This window comes from Balaenoptera borealis (assembly GCF_965194805.1).
Source record: "Balaenoptera borealis genome assembly, chromosome: 14".
Classification (NCBI taxonomy): Eukaryota; Metazoa; Chordata; class Mammalia; order Artiodactyla; family Balaenopteridae; genus Balaenoptera; species Balaenoptera borealis.
The window spans coordinates 245,829-267,121 of record NC_138875.1 but is presented as its reverse complement, the minus strand read 5'-3'; the positions used below and the strand labels follow the sequence as shown (position 1 = coordinate 267,121).

The 21,293-nt window shown below is 57.1% G+C and overlaps 1 long non-coding RNA gene across 3 annotated transcripts; it reads left to right on the top strand.

Annotated features, from left to right (window-relative positions):
* The first annotated feature begins 11,801 nt into the window (after positions 1 to 11,801).
* LOC309611340 lies at positions 11,802 to 20,761 on the top strand. Of its 3 annotated transcripts, none has more exons than XR_014234461.1 (4): positions 11,802 to 12,125; positions 12,212 to 14,307; positions 14,417 to 14,769; positions 15,799 to 20,761. It is a non-coding gene; the product is annotated as an uncharacterized lncRNA (long non-coding RNA). The 3 variants fall into 3 exon arrangements; XR_014234462.1 differs by having other exon boundaries at positions 12,212 to 14,769; positions 15,799 to 16,731; positions 16,816 to 20,761; XR_014234463.1 differs by having other exon boundaries at positions 12,212 to 14,769.
* Positions 20,762 to 21,293: the final 532 nt, after the last annotated feature.

The window sequence follows — 21,293 nt, the reverse complement described above, 5'->3', positions numbered from 1 at the left end:
CGTTCCTCCCTCCCTCCCCCAGCCTCTGGCACCACTGCTCTGCTCACCGGGTCCACAGTTTTTGTCTTTTCCAGAACATCCTGTAGTTGGACACACCGTGCGCAGCCGTTTCAGATGGGCTTCTTTCACTTAGCAACATGCGTTTACGTCTCCTCCATGTCTTTTCATCGTCAATATCCAACATGCAAAAGGCAGACTGCTGGAGACTCCGTGAGACAACCTGGCTTCTTCAAAAGATAATTTGCAAGAAAAGCAAAAGAGATGGACGGGAACCTACTGATTAAAGACTGAAGCATGCCAGCCAATCCCAACGCGTGGGCTTGTTTGGATCCTAATTCACACAAACTGAAAGTACACAGACACAGCGTGACAACAGGAATTTTAAACATGAACAGATGTGTGATATTAATGAATATTGTTCACTTATTTTAGGTGAAGTGTAGCTCTTTTAGGAGCCCCCTTTTTAAGAGAATGTACTGAAAGATGTATGATGGAATGACATGATGTCTGGGGTTTGCATTGGAACGGTACGAGGCACAGCGGGCGGGCTGAGGCTTGGAGGGGAGCGAGGTCAGTGCGATTTTCACTGGAAAAGCTTGAGTCCTGCCTACTTTGTATGTGTTTGAAATTTTCTGTAATAAAAAGTGACAACAACATGAATAAAGTCGCTCGGTCTGAGTTTTAAAGATGCACAGAACAAGGCCAGTTGCTTTGTAGTAAAAGGACGGTTCGGTTGGTCCCGCATCCCAGGCTGCAGACCCAGGCCCCAATCGTCCCAGACCCCAGGTGGGCAGCTGGGCTGGCCCCCGTTGTCTGCTTTCCTCCCCAGGGGCCCCTGGGGCCTGAGGCCAGCAATGGCTGTGGCCCACGCTGGACCCGCTGTAGTGCTCGCTTAGTCCTGCTGAGCGTATGACCCCCCCCCCAGACACACGCACACGTACATGTGGGAGCACACGTGTGCACACACGGCGTGCGTGCACGCACACGCTACCGCCCAGGGTTGACTGGTGCCGCATCCACGGGAGATGGTCTCCCACGGGCTCTGACCTCTCTTAACAGCTGAGCGCCCGCCGCGTCCTGGCACCAACCAGGGACCATCTGTGCGGAGACGAAGGCCCCTAAGGACCTGGCCTTAGAGTCTGAGCTCCGAGCAGCAACACGAGTTGACAAGGTCACCATGTGACGTGTCACCCGAGAGGCTGGACCGAGTCCCAGCGCACTCTCTGGGCAGCTGCTTCCAGGCTCTCTGTCTCCCCCGAGACGACAGTGCTCCAGAAAAGTCGGCCTGGATTGGAGGTTGGGGACGTCCTGGCTTCCTGTGTGCTGCAGGGATCACGGTCAGGACCCCCGGCTCACGCCACGGCAGACGGGCGGCCGCGATAGGTTGGGTCAGCCCTGCAGAGAGAGCCCCCCGTGAAGTCTGGGGGCCCCGACCTGCTCTCCCCGTGAGGGGCCACCTCAGAGCCCGTCAGGGTCTCGGCCTCTCCCCTGCCCTCTGCAGAGGCCCCGGTCGCTGGGGAGAGGCTCAGAGGCAGGTCCCGTCCAGCTGCATCTCTGGGGGCGGAGCTGCTGCCCAGCACTCGGCCGCCATCGTCACCTCTGCTGAGAAGGAAACAGGTCAAGGCCGATGGGCGCCATCCTGCTTGCCCTCGGGGAGGCGGGAGCCGCTGGGTGGGGCAGGGCGCGGGGGCACGCGGGGCAGGAGAGGAGGGCACCGCCCACCCCCTCTGGACCAGGGTCTCCAGGGGCCACCCCAGATTCTGCGGGGCAGCTCAGCCTCTGACCCCCCCTGGAGGGTCCCGGGGTAAAGACCCGGGGCTGCGGAGCCGGCAGCCCCTCCTCGCCCACGGTGATGCCCCCCAAACCCCCCAGGGTTTCCTCATGGACTTTGTGAGGAGGCGCAGCCTCCCGACTCTGGGCTGAGATTAACGTGTGGCCTTGGTTCCTCTCTGTCCCCACAAGAGAGAGCCACCCCCTCGACCGGCACGGCGAGCACCGAATGCTGCTGTTCCGAGATTCAGTCCGACAGCAAGTATGTCGTGGATTCTGTTCCCTTGGGACGAGGGGGGCCAGTCCACAGCCGCTTTATCGTTAGAAACAAAGCGAAGCCACGGGCCCCCGGGGGTGACAGGAGCCCAGCTCCCGGAAGCGACTCCACCCGTGCCCCCGGATGAAGTGACGCGGGAGCCCCCGTCTGAGCCCTGAGGGCCAGTGGCGCCCGCCGGGGCCCAGGCAGCACCCAGTGACCTTCTGCTGCTCGGGTTCCCGGAAGCCAACAGCATCCGTATTCTCCCCCCGCCCCCCATGGCTCCCGGCCCCTGCCTCCCTCCCGGGACTCTGTGCGGCCCCATGGCGCCTTCGCGGGCACCCGGCGGGCGCAGTGGGTGCTCCGTCTGTCTGTCGAGTGTCTCACGGCAGCGACGGCATAAAGGGAGCCTCTGGCTTCGGGGAGGGTGTCGGCTGGACCGATGGGTCCCGGATGGCGCCTTTTTAGGACCCCAGCGGTGGCCCAGCTTGTGCCCTTCCGGAAAGGACCCGCTGCCCTTCTGTCAGCTCACGTGCAGGTCTGCACATGGGACCCAGCGCGAGGAAAGGCTTCCTGCTAAATAAGTAAGTGATCAGAACAACAACGGGACTAGCAATGCCTGAAACATCGCTGGCTTAACGCCCTGACAGGTACTTTCAGCGCCGGAAAAAAATGAGACATCACCTTTTCCTCTGCTGAAAAAGTCACTGGATGTGAAAATGCAAACCCAGGGGAGACCAGCACTCATCGTAACAGGTGTTGGTCTTGACGAGCGTTTCTGGTCAATGCAGTGTCGTAAGTGGCTCGTCCGTCCAGGGTGTCACAACCTGCACTTAGTGACTGGAGAGAAAACAGCGCCCGCGCTCTCAGCGCCCACACCCAGAGCGTCTACAAGGAGCACCTCGGGAAGAAAACAAACCCTCGCCTGGGCCCACCCAGAGCCGACCTCGCGGGGCAACGCAAGGGCGTGAACTCTGGGATTGAAAGCCTGGGAGGGCGGGTCATGTACGATCCCCCCCAGCCGACGTGATCCACTCGGAAGAACCAGGCTGGGTGTGGGCAGCGGGGCTGTGTCTCCAGCTACCACCACCTGCTCGTGCTGTCCCTGGGGGGCCCGGGCGGCCCATGGCTGTGTGTCACCGGGGTCAGTGGGTGAGGAGCTGGTGCCAGGGGCCCGGCCGCCTGACCCCCTGGGGACAAGGTTGTCCCCTAGGGTCCCCTGTCTGTCCCCTGGTCCGGCCCGGCTCTGGCGTTTCCTCGGTCGTCAGGCCCACTCATCCCCTCCAGGTCCTCAGTCTTTTCTGTCACGACCCAGACCTTTTGACGAGCACAGCCAAGGGTTCCTGGACGGTCCCTCAAGGTGGGCTTTTCTCAGGTTCCCGGGACCACGCCTGGGGGGGCCGGTCAGCCTGTGTCGGGACTGCAGTCAGAGCCGCGGCCGCCAGCTTTCTACTCCGCTTTCAACAGTTTCTGAGACCTGCAGTTACCCTGCCCATCGCGGAGCTTCTGCACTAATTTTAGCCGCCGTGGATGGTCTTACAACAGTTACTGCTCTGGTTTTTGCCACATAGCGGGGCCTTGAGGCCCAGCCCGCTGTCCGGGGGCCTCTAGCAGCCACGGGCCCCTGAGGCCCTGCCCACCCAAGGTCTGGGCGCACTCGGGGGTGGGCTGGGCCGCGGCCAGCCACTGGCAGTTACCACAGCAACACATGGGCTAGAAGACAGTGCTGGCCTCCAGCACCCAGGAGAGCCTCAGAAGTACCGTCCAAGTGAAAGAGCGAGCAGTCGTATTTGCTTTGATCAGGGAAAACTAGACTTACCCCTCCTAATAGCTGAGCTACGTAGAGGAGGGTTTAAATTCTTTTTTGGTTTGTCTGTGTTCTTTTAACCCTTGCCCCTTGGGGAGTGGCACAGATGAACAAGCAAGCCGTACACCGCAAGATTTCCTGAACGCCGGGCCAGGCCCTCCATCCCCAAGGCGGGTCCAGCTGTCCGCGTGGCGGGCGCCCGAGGGACCCTGGAACCGGCAGCACCTGCTCTAGGCAGAAGGTAAGCTCTCTGCGGCTGTGAGGACCACTCCCGGGTGAAAACGCTAAAGACGCAATGCCGCGAAAGTGCAGAGACCTTTCCCACACGCTGCGCCCCAGAGAAAGAGACCCCGTGTGACGTGACGAGGTGGGCCCTGACAGCGGCGCCTTTGAGAATTCCAGGCGTGCTCGGAACCATGGAGGACTCGGCCATGAGAAGGACCTCCCGGGCGATGACGGCCAGAGTCAGGGGGGCCTCAGGACACCCAGAGGAGGGGAGACACGGGCTTCTCACTCACCCCCAAGAGCCCTCACTGCTGGGACAGACAGCCTGGGCCCGGCTTCGCCCCACATGCCTTAGTGGTGAGAGCAAAGTGGGCGGAATGTACTGAATGAGATTAAGGTGGGATTAAAATCGGGGCCTGAGAGGGCAAGGCGCGCGAGGGCTTGAAAACTGAAGGCCCCAGTGGACGCCCCTCCCCGAGGACGGACACGGCAGCCTCAGAGTCTGGTCCCTGCACAGCTGGCTCTGGAGACAGATCATCAAAGGAGTAACAAGGGGCCCCTGAAGCTTCCAGAAGGATAGGCAGGCACACAGGACGCAGAGTCAGACCAGTGCCCAGTGACCAGCATCAAACACGCCGTCGAGCTTCTAACGCCTTCGGGGGGTGTGTCCTGAGGACACAAAAGTATTCGGCTAGGCCGGAAAGAAAACCCAGCGAAGCCTGCAGCCCAGAGGCCAGAGCCCACTCTGCCTGCCTCTCCGCGCTGGCCGCTCCCTGCGGCTCCTCCTTCTCCGGCCCAGCCCCTCCCCTCCCGGCTGACCTCTCCTCAGGCCGCCTCTCACGCCCCTGCTCCTCAGCCTCCGCCCATCGCCAGCCTCCTGGCTGTGGTCCCCACCGCGGAAGCCAGGGCCACGCTTCTAGAGGGACACGTGTGTGATGTCCAGAAGGGCCAGGGGAGCCTCCACTTCTCTTAGCGTGATCTGGGGTCTCTGCAGCCAGCGGGGGGTGAGGGCTGCCCTCTGGACGGCAGCCTCCGTGCCCTGGAGCCTCCCCTGGCCCCTCCTGTCTGCGCCCGGCTTCCAGGAGACCCGTTGGCTCATTTCACAAACCTGTGCTTCTCTGTTTCGCTTCCACTGACAGTTACTCAGCTGCCCGTTGGGCCCAGGGCACTTCTTCCTTGTCACCTTGACGCAGAGCCTGCGCTTTCCCATTTAAGAGGCTTTGTGGGGACAGCAGCTTTTACTGACCTCCACCTTCTCTGATCTGTGAGCTGCAGACCCGGTGCGGCAGCCCCTCGGGTCCCTCGGACTCTGCCTGACCCGGGAGCAGCCTGTGGTCCCGCAATGGGGCCTCAGACGCCCAGCAATGCTCAGGGGAAATCTACACAGAGCACACGAGGAAAAAGGAAAATCCGACCCTGAGCTCCAGAAGAACCACCGTAGGGGTTCGTGTCCACTGTTCAAACATCAGTGTTGTCTGAAGTATATTAAAAAGATAGAATATAGGGCTTCCCTGGTGGCGCAGTGGTTGAGAATCTGTCTGCCGATGCAGGGGACACGGGTTCGAGCCCTGGTCTGGGAGGATCCCACATGCCACGGAGCAACTGGGCCCGTGAGCCACAATTACTGAGCCTGCGCGTCTGGAGCCTGTGCTCCGCAACAAGAGAGGCCGCGATAGTGAGAGGCCTGCGCACCGCGATGAAGAGTGGCCCCCGCTTGCCGCAACTAGAGAAAGCCCTCGCACAGAAACGAAGACCCAACACAGCCATAAATAAATAAATAAATAAATAAAAGACCGTGAATTTCTAAAAAAAAAAAAGATAGAATATAAAAATACGCTGGAGACAACACAATCCGTGTATCTATGATTTATTTATATATATGTACGTATAACATATTTAGCAGTAGTTTCATTTCTGCAACGGAAAAATATAAACGTGAAACCCACACGCGTATGAACTGAACTTTTGTTTGCGTTTCTTCCACTGTAAACACATATGTGCATGGAGAGGAGAACGGTGCCTGGACCCGGCCCAAACGCAGAGCCTGGGGGGAGGGGCCCCTGCTCTTCCATCCAAGTCCATGAACCTTCCTCCGCGGGGCGAAGTGGGTCCTGGTCAGACCCTCCGGTCCGCTGAGTCATCCCGCCGGCTCCGAGTGACAGGCCGGGGGGCAAGCAGGCCCTGAAAACGGGCACGAGGCTTGGTTTTGAGCTCTCGCTGAAAACTCCTCCGACGCCTGTCAGCTGCGCCAGCCCATGAGCATCCGTGAACGCCCGCCGCTCACGCCAACAGCACGCCCTTTGACACGCGTGTTAGTGCCAGCGGGCTGGTGACAGGACTGGACAGCCCCTCCCGGTGGGGTTGCTTTCTTCCTCATTCGTACGTTTAACACGTATTTACTTGGTGCCGGTCACTGGACGTGCAGCCACGAAGCGAGGCAGGATGGTTCCAGGGGAGAAACGCTCTAGTGGTCATCACTCAGCAGGCCGGGCCGGGAGGAGGGCAAGGTGCGGGCCGGGAGGAGCGGCTCCGCCTGCCCCGGGGCGACCCGGCCATCTCCCAGCTCCGGCGGCCAGCGTCCCGCAGCTGCTGCTGAGGCAGGGCGAGCCCCCTCTGGCTTCTGGTGCAAAAGTCTCCTCCTAACCACATCCAAGGAAAGAGGTGCACACGCAGAGCCCCGGGCTACTCCCAAGTGATCCTGTGGCCCCGCTCGCCTTCTGTCTGAGACCAGGCCCTGGAGTTCCCACATCTCGCTGGAAGCAGCCTTCTCGCTCCACTCACAGCGAGACTGTGGACAGACAGACGCCCGGCGCCGGGAACGGGTCAGGATCCACTGGGGCTGGTCTGTGGCATCTGCCGTCTCCGTGCTGTAAGTCCTCCCACTTGGGGCTGGTTTCAGACCCAACGCAAGTGACCCAAGAGACAAAGCAGGACAGCAGACAGGAACTGATGCGTTTTGTTCTGTGGTACATTATTTCATGGTCAGGTTGCGAATGTTAAATGGTCAATTCACAAACGTTCATTTTAGTAACAGCACCGCTGCACGGGGCCACCCGCACTTGCCCTGCGCACACATTAAACACGAAGGCTCTTCATCAGCATTGTGCTGTTGCCCGTTGGTGAGAGGTTCTCTCTCTGCTGGTCCCTTTATGGCCTCTTAAGAGCCTTCCTTCCTTTCATAGAATCAAATAAATGCAGAGCTGGACGGACTTCAGAGATGGGGAGGCCCAGCCTCCGGCACGTGCCTGCGCGCGGATGAGTGGCCTGGGACCTTATAAAACGGAGATTCTGATCCGTGGTCGGGGCGGAGCCTGAGCCTGAACCCCCAACAGGCTCCGGGGGTGCAGGCTTACCCTGTGCAGACCACACGTGGGCAGCTGCAGTCCATTCGTTTCACATCCAGAGAGAGTCCGTAACGTCCCCCAAATTGTGCTGCTAGCCACTTGGACAAACTAACTGCCTGCCTTTCCTCCAGCTTATTACAGATCTTCAGCTATTTTCAGTACACTCACCTACACACACACACACTTATTAAGCAAAGCTCAAGAATGATCAGAAATCCCTCTGTAAACAGACCCCCCCGGGGATATCTGGCTACGTAATTACACAGCGTGAGATACGCAGCCCCATACCGCAGAGTAACCCATGGGGCTCCGAGCCTGCAGACACTCGCTCTCCAGGGTTTCACCCCCCAGCAATGACCTGGGGACACGTAGGTGCCAGGACTGTGCTGCCAGGACGGTTCGGGAACGGCCACCATTGGGCCTGAGTTGTGCTGGCCTTTCTGGACCCGTTTCTCACAATCACCACGAGGCAATAACCCGGCCTGCGGTTTATCAAACAGCAAATGTCCCCGTTCTGCAGCCGAGCGGACCACCCCGCTCACTGAACACAGCACAGGCACTGCTTCAGGCTCGGTCTGCAGCCACCTTCTTGGCCCTGCCTCTGCCCACGTCCGCCAATCCGTCCCGGCCCAGAGGCCCCGAGCACCAGGGCCTCCCCTGAGAACGCTTCTGCATGAGTTTCCCCGTGTGCAGCCCCCTGGGTCCAAGCTCACACTTTGCGATTGGCTGAGCTGCCCCTCCCAGGCTCTGCGTCCACTCCTGACACTGCCCTCTGGCTGCACGCCGTCCAGGGCAGAGCAGGCTCCGTCCGCTGGGGAAGCCGAGACCCACACCCTCCCCTCCGTCTCCGTGGGGCATGAGGGCAGGACCAGCCAGGTACGATCTCCGTCTCAGAGCCTCAGCTGCGGGTGAGTGGATGGGTCGTCCTCCAGGGAAGCCTGTGTAGGCCTCTGGGCGTGAGGACTCCCCACCGAGCTCTTGCCTCGTAGGGGCGTGGACTCCGGGGCACGTCTGCTGTTGTGATGAAGGTAATAACGCTGGGAAGTTTTTAAATTATGCGCTGGTTATAATTGGAAACAGTGCAGGGTACGGTTCATAATGAGGGATCTTTCTCTCTGTATGTGTTTCATAACATTTGTCTTCTGCAAGACCCGGTATCACTCTTGAACCCGTGGGCTGTTGCGTTTCCTTCTAAAATCTAAATGTTCAGCTTTATAAAGTGGCCAGAGTCCAATCTGATAAAAAAGAAGGATTTAAAGCTAGCAGCATTTGGTACTTTTTCCCCCAATAGCAACTGTCTCTCTAATTGCTTGGCTGTCTTGGAGGCCCTGATGGGGCCGGTGGAGGAGGGCTGGGGGAGCCTTCAATCACCTCGCTGCTCCTCTTTGAAAAGCTGCGGGTATCTTTTTATTTTTGGTTCTGGTAATCTCTGGCTCGTAGGCGTTGAGGGATGGGGAATTTTCCAGTCACTCACAGCAAATACAGGAAAATAAGCGAGCAGGGTAACCATTCAAGTACCGGGCCTCTGCCTTTCGAGCCTCTGCAGGGCCGTGATTGTTCCCGAATTGTGTTACCAGAGCCGCGTACCAACCAAGGGAGGGGTCAACCACGGACGCCCCAGCGCCGCAGACCCCTGAAGGCGGGGGTCTGTCTTTCAGCTGCTGAACCAGGCCCAGCGAGCGGCCCAGCACCCGGCCCTGGATGGGTCCCTGGAAACTACCTTTGCGAGAATAAACAAGGGAACAGCTGAGTGCCCACGGTCAACCTGAGCAAAGCGACGCTCTCCTAGAAGCGCCCCTTTCAGAACGCCTTCACGCGCTGCACGGCTGGGTTTAGAGACACCCGGGCCGCGTGGCTGCAGGCGGGAGGGGCTGGCCTCTCTCTCCTCTTGGTCCCTCGTCTCTTCCAGCCCTGGTCACCCCTCCTGTGACGCTGACCCCGATTCCTGACCCCGAGGTCGCTGTGGGAGCCTCACTGCTCTGTGCTCGGGCTGGCGGGGGTTGGGGGCGCCCGGGGCTCCATCTCAGGCACCCGGGAGCTGCAGGCTGAGCCCAGAGCTGGGCCCCGATGCCACACCTGCTCCCCCGCCCTCAGCAGACCCCCCAGGTCATGTGCAGCGACACACCTTGCAGGAAGTGAGGCGTGCCCAGGGCATCACTCGCCTGACTGTTAGAGCCCGTCCATTCCGCCCGGAGCTGGACAGGGACTCGGGGGCCAGCTGAGAGCCGGTGGAAACGTCTAGACAGCCTTTCCAATGTTCTTCAAATAGGTCTTTCCAAAAAGTGATGTCCTGTCAACGCTTGTTATCTTGCTGTCAAACAAGTAAAACTTTCTACCCAAAGCAAACTTGTAACCAGCACCCTTGTCTGTTACCTATGATTCCTCACCTGGTAATTATCTTTCCCACTTCCGATAATAAGTAGGAAAATCCACCCCACTGGGGGAGGGAGGGTGCGCGTGGGCAGAGAGCGAATCGAAGGGCAGTAGAAACAGCCTGCAACCAGCCTAAGGCTAATTAGCCCCCTGCCCCCGCCCCCAGCAGCATCGCCCGTTCACGGCGTGCCTGTTCCGCTTGTGACATCACGTGGGTGATGATGTCACACTTGACGTCCCACAGTGACAGGCCCATCGCCTGTCCCTTAGACCGCCAGTCCAGCACTCTGCAGAGAGCCGCAGGGGGAGATGCGACTCAGCGTCTGAGTCACCAGGTCCCTCCTTTCCATGAGGGTCCCAGAGCCACCTCCACCGCTCTGTCCCGCAGACTCGGCCTCCCCCAAGGACACCGCCCCCCAGACACCCGGGGCCCATCGGGCTCCGTCCTGTCGTGTCGTGAAATGGCGCTTCTGACCCTTCATCCAAATACACAGCCCACCACCGCTGGGTGTGCCCTCCATGTGTCCTCACGGGAGGGGATCGGGGGGAGGGGAGGTGCCAGGGCCAGAGGGCTTCCCAGCGTCCGACGGCGTCCCAGCTGGGAGCTCGGGGGAGGGGGGATGCATCCGCAGAAGACCACCCTCAGGCTGGACTCGAGCCCACAGAAGGCTGTCACGCTCGGGGTTGTGCTTCGTCCCGGAGAAAGGACACAGACACGGCAGGCAGCGGGGGAGCCCGTGGCAGAGCCCGGGGGGGCACCAACCTCGGGGCCTCCATGGTCCCGGCCCTCGGAGGTGGGCAGTGTCACCGTCCTGAATCTGTGCGCGGCCGCCGCCCAGGGCGTGTCCCCCGGGAGGCAAGCCGAGCCCGGCGCCCACTCTTACACGTGGCTCGGCTGGGGGCGTCCCCCCCGGGCTGAGTTCTTCCCTGTGGATGCACGAACTGCTCTCCACCGAGGAAGCCCAGCCCAGAGAGGGTCTGGGCCTTGCGCTCTGCACCCCAGCACCGTGACCAGGAGCTTCACACCCCGTGATGTCCCCGCCTGCAGCCCAGCACCAGTGGGCCTGGGGTGAGTCTGTGTCTGCTGCCAGCTGAGAACGTTCTAGCATCTCTGCTTCCTGGGGCCGTCTGTAAAGAAAACGATAGCTCTTGTTTGTTTCGTTTTGTTTTCTGTGGACCCTGCTTTTTCAGACCACACATGCTCCTCTGAGAGTGGAAGCCGGGAGGGGCCCCGGGCCCTGCAGGCACCCGAGTTTCTGTGAGACCTGGGGTGCTGAGCAGGGGAGGGACTCGCCCGCCCGGGAGGGCATCAGAATGCAACCTTTTCACCATCTTCGCCGTCCTCACTGTGCTTAACGCTGCAGAGCTGGGTCACGGTTCACCAGGGCTTCTCCCCGAACCCTTGAGGGGAAAGGGCACCTCGGTCCTGGGATCTTCGGGACCCGGCGACCCCCGTCAGGTGGCCATGGGGACTTGGCGTGATGACTTGGTGCGGCGGCCGGAACTCAGAGGCCTCGAGCCCATTCACACCTTCGCAAAGGCCCTGAAAATGCCTGGTGCCGAGGAGCACCCAGTCCCGCCCGGGTCCAAACAGCGTTCAAGGAGCATTTAACGACAGTGACGCATCTGACCCCGGGTAGCCTGTGTCCTTGGACAGCAGGAGGGTGAGGACGCAGGAGGAGCCTCGTTTGCAGCAAGCTGTAGCTTCGTAACCGGGGCAGAGGCTGGGAGACGGACCGCTGTACTCAGCGCCGCCCAGGAACTTCTGAGAGCGTGAAGCAAGGGGCACAGGACCGTCAGAAATCATGAGGCAGCCTCGGAAGGATGTGGACGTGCAGAGAGAGGTGCACTCGGAAAATAGGCCAGAGCAGAGTCAGCAAGGCGGGAGTGAGGGCGGGAGTGGGAGGGTGCCCCAGGGGTGTCTCTGGCCACTTCACCTCCCCTCCCCCCCATGGCTCCGCCCAGATGAAAGGGAAGCCGCACTGCCTCACTGCTTGTAAACTCAAAGGCTCTCCGGACATTCCTTAAAGAACTTCCTGCCTGGCCAGGTGCCAGCTCTCCCAGGGGTCTCAGCTAACAGATGTCTTTCCCGGCCCTGGAGGAGGGACACTGAACCAAGGCCTGCGTGTGACAAAGGCAAGGGCATGCCGGTGGTCCGGATGCCTGCACGGTCACACCTGGCCACCTGCAATGTCACACGTGTCGTCTACCTGCAATGTCACACCCATCTACCTGCACCATAACACCTGACACCTGTCTACAGGTCTGTCTCCCCGACAAGAGCAGAAGCTCATTGGTCACAGGAACCCTTCGCATGACAAGCGTCTGGCACGGACCCAGCGCCGAGAGGGTAAGTAAGGAAAGTTCATAAATGACAGAGAAAAAACTACAAGAATGGAAAATGAAACTAAGGACAGCGTCCACTCACACCAACAGGTGCTTCCACTGTGGATCCAACGGTCAATTGCTTAGGAAATGGGAGCCTCCCAGGTAAGGGCGTCGCTGCTGGTAAAGGGCGTGTGGCCTGCGCTCGCAGGACTGGCACCGCGCCCCCTGCCACACCGCGCAGGGCGAGTTCCCCTCAGACGCTCAGCTACAGCTCCTGATGCTACACGCTCTCTGCCCCCCCCCGGGCCTCGAGCCGACTGGACCCACTTCGCGCGCTGGCTCAGCCCTGGACTCCCACAGCTTGAGAGCGAGAGGGAGGACTTGGGGCCATTTCATCCAGAGCCACACACGGCAGGTACAGGGCAGCGGAGAGGGCTTATGAAACATTGTAACAGAGTTGGGATATTTAGCTGGAAGAAGGGAGGAGACAGGCTGCATTTGTCACCGGAACATGTCTATTTTTAGCTTCTGCAACTCCCATTTTTGAGGTTTGGGGCTTCAGAAAACTATGGGGGGCCGTGGGTAACCAGGAGGGGCACACAGGGCAGCTCCTAATGTGGCCACACATTCTGCCCCTATTTTCTCCTGTGCTCACGTTCATTTGTTGCAGTGAATAGTCAGCCCTGACGCAATGAAAATAAACCAGGGTTTGCCTTTTCTATTCCTCTAAGTTGTATTTGAGACATTAGTAACCTTTCCTCACCTGTAAATGAGAGCAGGCCCAAACGACCTCTGAGATTAAGTCCAAGCCAACTCATAACCGATTGCAGCTGCGAAACAGCGATTTCCTTGCTTCATTCTAACAGAGAATTCGCGATGGCTCTCACCGGGGGCGACTCTGCCGCCCCTCCGCGGGGAGACTCGGCAGCTGCTGGAGAGCCTTGGTGACACGATGGGGTGGGGGGCACTGCATCTCGGGCCGGGGGCAGGGATGTGCTGAACCTCAGCCCCAGGACCCCGGGGATGACCCGCCCCAGAAGCTGAGGGAGCGAGGCCCCGGCCTCCACCTCCCCGTGGTCCCAGCCTGATGTGCCGGAGTCCATGCCTCTGGACACAGTGACCCGAGGTTAACCACCCAGATCCCTCCTGGAAGTGCTGCCAGAACCTTCCCTCCCCTTGGAGCCGTCAGGGCCTTGGCTCAGGTGCAGTCCTGCCAAGAGCAGACCGAGGGCACAGACCAGAGAGACACGTGGGCCCCGAGACGCCATCTGAAGCCTCAGCTCACGTCCTTCGCTGAGAGGAAGTGAGGTGCGGAGCTCGTGCCAGCCCACTTACCTATGTAACAACTGTTTCCAGTAAGGAGGCAATCTGTGTAAATAAAATATAAAATCACTCACCATTTAATAGCGCTCTAGGGGAACAGGGAGTGTTTTGGCCAAGCCCACAATTCTCTGATCTGAAGTTGGAAATGCGATCATAATTCCCTTATCTGATCTGAGGCTGGAAATGTGATTCTCCACCAGAATTAGTTTTCTTTCCTTCTTCCCTTTTTAATGGGAGGCAGTCAACACATTTGGTTTTTCTCTGTTGAACTTTTTTTCTTCGCTCGGCTGGTCTATGGTTAGAAAAAGCACTTTCGATCCTCAGTTTTTACCAGATTGTAAAAAGAACCTGTTCTCAGAGCAGGGCTAGGACTTCCCGGAGTAAACCTTGGGGAATCCTCAGGTTTTCCAGGTTAAAGCACAGGCTTTTCACACTGAGGGAGGACCCAAGGCTGGGAGGACCCCTACGTGCTGTTCATTTCCCACCGTTTACGGTTATAAAAGTTACCCGGATTCTTTGCAGGAAATAAGGAAAATGCATAAAAGCAAAAGTCACTGCAACCCACGAACGCAGGACACAGCACCGGGCGCCAAGGCTCCCGTCCTCTGTTCTCTGGAGCAGACTCCCTGCCTCGCCGTCGACGCCTCACGGTTTCACATCCTGCCCCGAAAGCAGGTGCTTCCAAACACCGAAGCGCGTTCCACGAGCCGGGATCCTCGGGACAAGCTGAGCTTGACGCTGAGTAAATCCCCGTTTCCCAATATGATGAATGTGTCTCCTGTAAACACTCTTAGACCCCAACATTTCCATCTCCAGCCCGTTTCCTTCAGAGGGGTTTTCACCCAGAGGATGACTGGGGCCGTTGGAAGATATTTCTCTTCGTAAGGAAAAGCGGCATCTTTTCAACTTGCAGTTTTTGCTTATAAGTGAGCTTAAACAGTTTTTCCAAATGTTTGTTGACATTTTTATTTTTTGTCACTTTCATTTTAGTCCCTTGGGAAGGAGCCACTATTCCCAGAAAGCAAACAAGCAGAATTAAAACATCCCCTGGACCCTGAGCGGACGGCTGCCCCTGCAGGGGAAGCAGCACCGTGAGGCGCGATGAGGTCGCAGGGGCCTTGGTCACAGTCTCCACGGGATGGGGCTGAGCCGTCCCCCGCCCCCGCGTCCCTCCCCCACCTGCACAGAGGACCCGGCACAGAGAAGAGCCTCCTGCTGGAAGGGCTCTCTCTCATCCCCGAAACCAAACGCCACCCGAGGTCGCCATCAAGCCGGTCACGGGACAGAGGGTCGGGACCTGCTACTTCTAGAAATTCACACTAAAGCTCTGTCTGCCTTGAGAGGTAAGTCATGCAGCCCTTCTGATGAACAGAGAGCTGGTTTACTACTTTTCAGCGGGAAACTGGGGGTGAAGAGCCGCCACCCCTACTCTCAGAGAAGCTGGGAGCAGGGGCCACGGCCGGGAGCCCGGTCCAGTCCGAGGGCGCGAGCGGCCGGCCAGCCCATTAGCCAGTGCAGGGAAACCTCTCCAGACGGCTGGGGCTGTTCCTCGGGCCACCACGTGGGCCCTCCTCCGCGCCTGGCGGCATCCACGCTCCACGGGGGGAGGACAGACCGAACTCTGCCCAGAGGCTGACCCCACCCTCGCCGCCCTAGAGCCACAGCCCTGGTAGCCCCCACCCATGTCCCCGCTCCTCCGCCACGAGGCCCCGGGGGGCCCCTGAGCCGGAGGGGCAGATGCAGACCCTCCCCAGAAGCAGGGGGACTCCACCGCCCGCCCGCCTGGCCCTGCTCCTTACAGGGTCCACCTGGGGCCGTCCTTCCGGAGGGTTCGTCCCATCTCAGCCGCTCCCGGACAGGAGGTCCCCAGGGTGCTCACGCCCAGGGGCCCGCCCTGCACCCCACACCGGGCCCAGCATCTCTGAATCCCGGAGGCTTCCTCCCCCAGGACGGGGAAGGGGCGTGGAGGGGCGGGGGACGGAGGGGAGCGGCTGACATCAGGACAGAAGGAAGCCCAGCATTTCCCACGCAAAGCGCCGTGCTCTTCCCTGAGCGCGTGCACCTAGCGCCTGCCGTGGCACGGCGCACACGCACACACGCGTGCACGCACACACGCACACGCACGGGCTGGCTGCCCCGGGCCCTCACCTTGTCCGAGGGGCGTGACCAGCCTCCCAGCCCCCCTCGGAAGCACGAAAATCCTAGATGACTTGGCTGTTTCGTAACCAGGGCAGGAGCTCCGCCCCGCGCGTGTAACCGCCGTGGGCGTTCTGTTCTCTGGTGGCAGATGCGAGCAGGCCAGCCACAGATGGAAGTGTTGTGAGAACAGTGGGGACTCCTTGTAATTAGGGCCGGGCCTTGTTATTCCTCAGCAAAGAAAAGCCCCGAAGCCAGCATGGGAGCACGAAGCTTGCCTCCCTGCCAAGGCCTTCAGACGCCCCAGAGCCACGGCGCTCGAACGGTAATTAAAGACCAGGCAGGCTGAGGCACCCACCCTAGATGTCGTGAGGATGAATGTGTACGAGGGAACTGTTAGCAAGGGCGCGAGGCTGAAAATTTGCCCAGGAAAAAGGCCAACAAGCAGGCATTTCTGCCTGAAACACAGCACGCGCTTATAAGCAATGGTCTTGCTGTGTGTTGGGGGGAGATGGAGCAGAGTTTTTAAAAGGCAAGTGCGGGAAGAACGTGCATGATGAATGGCAGTCCGCCGTCCGAAGGAGGGAGGGAGCGTCGTGAGCGAGGACCACGGACGGACGGGGTCTGCGGCGAGGCCACCGGCAGGTCTGACCTTGGCGCCTGACAGCCGGCCACCTGGGTGGACGCGGGGAGACCAGCTTAGGCCCTGATAGCAGCATGTACGGGCAGGCAAGGGTCACGGCGCTGAAGGAGGCTGGATTTTAGGTATTTGCTTGCCTGCTTTTTAGTTAGGAAGCTCTAACCACCACCCCAGCGAGAAGAGGCGGCTGACGGGCCAGGGCAGCATGGGGGGCGGGGAGGCAGGCCTGCTCCGCGCTTGGGCCGGACGGGGACGGCCACCCTCCTTCTGAGGGACGGAGGAAAGTGCGGTCACGGGCAGCTGGGATGTCACTGCTCGGCGTCTGGGTTCATTTTTGTCGCACCCATTCTGCTAAGCCTTTTCCGAGCGTCTCCTGCACCGCTTTTATCATTACTCGCAGGAAATCCTCCCGCGCAGCTCCTCTGATTCACTCATCATCATCTGAGGAAGGAGCCTACCTCCGGTACAGGCCCTCAGGGGCCTGCTGCCTGCTACCGCTTCGTCCAGAAAGGCTCTTCGCTCTGTCCGGGTTCGTGCGTGAGTGCCGGGGACGCGGGGTGGGCCGTAGCTTCTCCCTGTGTCTCTCTGTCCCTTTCTCACCACTGTTCTGCAGAGCTTGCCGGTGGGGCGCAGTGGGTTCCTGTTTGCGGAGGAGAAATTTAAAGCGCGTTTAAAGGCTGAGCCAGGACGGAAAAGCCCTGCGTGTCAACGTTCCGGCTCTTCCCATCCGCCCACCGCACGGCTACCGCAGAGCAAGGTTTCTCCAGCTGGGTCCAGTGCATCTTTCAGGCTGCGGTGCCCAGTACGTCCGGCACCGAGCGGGTGTGAACGAGGATTTACTGAGCTGGATGGGGGCGGCTGGCCTGTCCCGTGACGCTTGAGCCGCCGAGGGCTCTGCCCTATTCGCAAAGGCGAGGGAAGTATTTCTCTTCAGAGTGTCACTGATGCCAAGTAACTCGGGAGAAAGCAAGTCCCAATCAGCCAGACCCTTACTCAGTATTCTGTACAGCATTAAGCAATTCAAACAATTTAAGATGTTATTGCATCAAATTTGAGGCCGCTTTCGAGAAGCATGACACAAGTGAAACTGCATGTTAAATTCATAAGCACAAAACAGAGAGGCAGCAAGACCCTTGCATCCCACTGTAGGTTTAAATTAAATGATGAGCGACTCCTGAAGAAACCCTGCTGCGCTTCTGGGATCACGAGCATCTCATAATAACAAAAGCCATGTTGAGAAGTGTTGCACGAATCGCCCACTGAGGCACAGATTCTGAAGTTCACAGATAAAAAGCAGCAGAGCCGGGCCCACGGGCCTGGACCACAAGTGTGTCTGCTCGTTAGGACGAGAGGAAGACCCAGTCCCGGGAAGAGCCTCGCTCCTCAGATGCGTGGAGTTAAGAGAATTCGAACGTGTGAGCCGCCCACCCCCCAACCGCGGAGACAAGCTGGTTGCTTACACTTGACAGGAATCTACCACAGGCCCCTGTCCTCAGAGTCTGCCCTAAAGCGATGCACACGTTTCAGAAGGACATCTGTCTCCTGTTCTTGAACCACAGGCATGAGGAGAAGGCCCAGGGCCTCCTGGACGACGCGCTGAAGCAAACGATCTACCTTTTAGTAGGTGGTGTCCCTGTATGGAGCTCAAAGTAAGATGAGGAAATGGAAGAAGAGAAATGCAGAGCAGGGGAGTGGGGGTGGAGGATGAAAGGGATGAACAAAGGGGCAATTCTGGGGAAGCTCAAAGGCCCAGCCTCCCGTGATGGGGGGCGTGTGATCCATCAAAGCAGGAGGACGGGGTGGACACAGGGGTGGGACAGCCGCCAGTGGCCTGGGGGTGGGGGGAGCACAGATCATGGGCATCTGCGGGAACTACAAAGTGACCAGAACACGTGAAATGCTGCAAACGCTCCGGAGAAAGAAAAATCAGAGAACAGAAAGAGAAATGTTTTCAAGTAGCAGCTGAGTGAACGAGGAAAGGTGATTCAGGTGGGGAGAACCACTGACAGGGAGAGGGCTGGTTCCCCTCAGCACTCAGAGATGAAGGGTGACAAACGTCAGAAACGGACATGAACAAGAAGAGACAGCAAAAAAGAAAGCCAAGAACAGGCAGATAAACAAACAAAAGAATGCAAGTGTCTGAAAGGCCGACAGACTCTTGAACGGAGCTCTGAGCACCTTGCATGCAAAAGGGACAGGTGGACAGACAGACAGATGGACAGAAAGTGGGTTCATGTCACCAGGGTCCGGGGTTCTTTACGCGGAGGTGGAAGTGCTCTATCGCTGACTGTGACGGTTGTACAGCTCTGTGGGCATCCTAAAATCCACTGAATCGCACACCTGAAGGGCACGAATCGTGTGGTACCTGAATTCTTTCTCAATAAAGCTGTTACCAAAAAAAGAGGAGGGAATGTATCATCTTGTTTCAAAAAGGAGCCAATTCATGAAAATTATAGTTAAATACCCAGAAGAAAAGTACTAACTTGGAAAACATTGGTAAAGAATGTAATTAGACATGTACGTTCATAACACTATTCATTCCCTTCCTCACTTATACACTCACAGTAAACACCTTCCAAACACGTACATGGGTGCCAGGTCCCATCTATGCTAAGGACAAGGAAGCAAAAATAAAAATGTCCCTGCATAAGGGGATTACTATCTGCTAAGATAGAGAGAGAAATAAATGCATATGCAAACTTTCTATTTCTTCAAGAAAAGGATTTCATTCACAGCAAGGATTTTCCACTAATAACATACCAGTCAGTATTTACTAATATGCTACTATAGTCAAGAAAGTGGGTTAAGATATATCTAGAAAGCTGTTTTGGCAGAAGTATTTCTTAATAGTGGAAAACTGGAGAAAACATAGATGTCAAACAATAGAGTTTCAGTTACAGTATGGTACCAGCCACAAGAAGGAATCCTGTGCAATCATTTAAAATGATGTTGGAGCCTGGAAAACACTGAAGATGTTCATTTCCTGTTAAATCCAGTGAAAATCCAGGAGCTATTATGATGCTATTTTTGTATAGAAACAAACAAAAATATATTCTTACATTAAAAAAGTCCAAAATGTTTTGGTACCAAAATAGGTCCCAAATAGTAACAGTGGTAAAGTTTGAATGGTGGAGATGGGAAGTACGGGGATTTCTTATTTTCTCCTTTGTATTTTTCACAGAAGGTTTACTAATTTTCAACAATAAGCATGTATTATGTTCAAAAAAACATTTTGTAAATGTTTGCTCCTTTCCTAAAACAGAAGCTACACGAAAAATGCAAATGCATCAAACAGCAATGAATTTAATATTATTCAGAAAAAGCAACGGTGAGTCTACTGGGGCTGATGGTACCGTCTTTTGCAACCCTGTCCCTGGTTCCCGTCCTGTGGACCAGCAGCGAATTTATAAAATACCAGCAGTGCTGGATCCCCAGACACGTGGCTGCCAGAGGGTCTAACACCCGCAGCGTTAGCTCCTTACTGACGCTGCCTAACCGTGGTTTCAAAACTATCAGAAATACAGAGCAAAACATTCAGAAGTCCAGAAACAAAGCAATAAAAATAATAAAAAGGGAATGAGACACACATAATGAAGGAAGTTAAGGGGCTTAGAGAGACGAGAAGAGTACTTAAAAAGGAAGTTTGAGAATGGTCTGTCCCTCTCCGACACGCTGAACTATTTGCTTGGTTTTAGGGAGAGGAGTTGGCCCACGTGGAAGGATGCCCACGGTGCCCATCGCATCTGCGGGTGCCAGGCAGCCCTCGGGCGGAGGCTGGACTGCGTGTCCCCCCCAAGGGCCCCTGGGCCCGGAGTTCAAAGCTCCTCGGTTTGCAGACGTGCTCAGTCTCTCGTTTCAGCATTCCTACCACATTCTAGATTGTTACTGCTCTGTAAGCGCCTAAAATAATGATGATAATTGGTTTTGTTTGCTGTGGCCCAGGTGTGTCCTAGCATTAACTCATTTAATTATCAAAACAGTCAAGGAGGTTCTACTGTTATTTCCATTTTATAGACAAGGAAAGTGACGCACAGAGAGGTAAGTGATTTGGCCAAAGATGCACTGAGGCTACTAAGTGATGGACCAAGATTTGCACCCTCTGCCAGTCAGTTCACACTGCACTGTTCCTAAAACAAAGTGCTGACGGTTAGTCCATCACGACAAAGTCAAAATTAAACAGACCACGCGTGTTATCCTTTCTTTTTCATTTTTGTAAAATTGGTAGACTTACCAGTTCAGATGCCTAATGAGTTTTGTTTCTATCTCAGAAAGGTATTCAATTAAGTTTCCCAAAGAAAACAGAAAATGTGCGTTGCTAGAACAGTCTAGATGGGGGTAGAGTGTCCCTGGCACCACGATAAGGCAAGGTGATTGTCGTCGGCACCAAACAGAGGCACAGCTCAGTGGAGGCCCCGGCCCCTGGACGTCCTCCTCTTTGGAGAGTGCTGAGTCACCGCTTTTCCACCAGCTCAAGGTGAGGACAGAGCTAATACACTGTATGATAGGATTAAGCTTCTGAAACACCTGACAGGCTCACCAAAGAGGTTAGTAAAAACTAACAAACAAAATTTAATAGAAACAAATATACTGCACCTAGACTTTAAGGAACCAAATAGCTGAAAACCACAGATCAGGAGAAACCAAGAACAACTGCACCAGTAGAGACTGGGGAGATGGAGAGATTTTTGCGGACTGAAAACGCAGAGTTGACTGAGAACGTGACGTGGTGCCAGGAAAGGCTAGTGAGTGCTTCGGCTGGACGCACAGAGGTATGGTGTCTGGAGGGGAGGGGGATGGGCTCGTGCCACTCTGCACAGCACAACCACGGCACGAGCTCTGAAGGGGCAGCCGCGGTAGAGCTGGGGCTGGAAATTTCCTCCCGTGAAGGGTAAGGGGCCGGGGAATACTTAGCCTGAGAAATCATACATACCCATCCACACTCAGACCTATGCAGCCCAGAGGCTGGGCACTCGCTGTGGGTCAGAGTGCCGAGAGATTTCCATAAGCCGCCTTGTTTGCTCGTTTATTGTTTAGTGTTTCTAGAGTTGGAGGGCTTCTGTGTTAAAGGGATCCTCCACCTAGTTCTGCCTC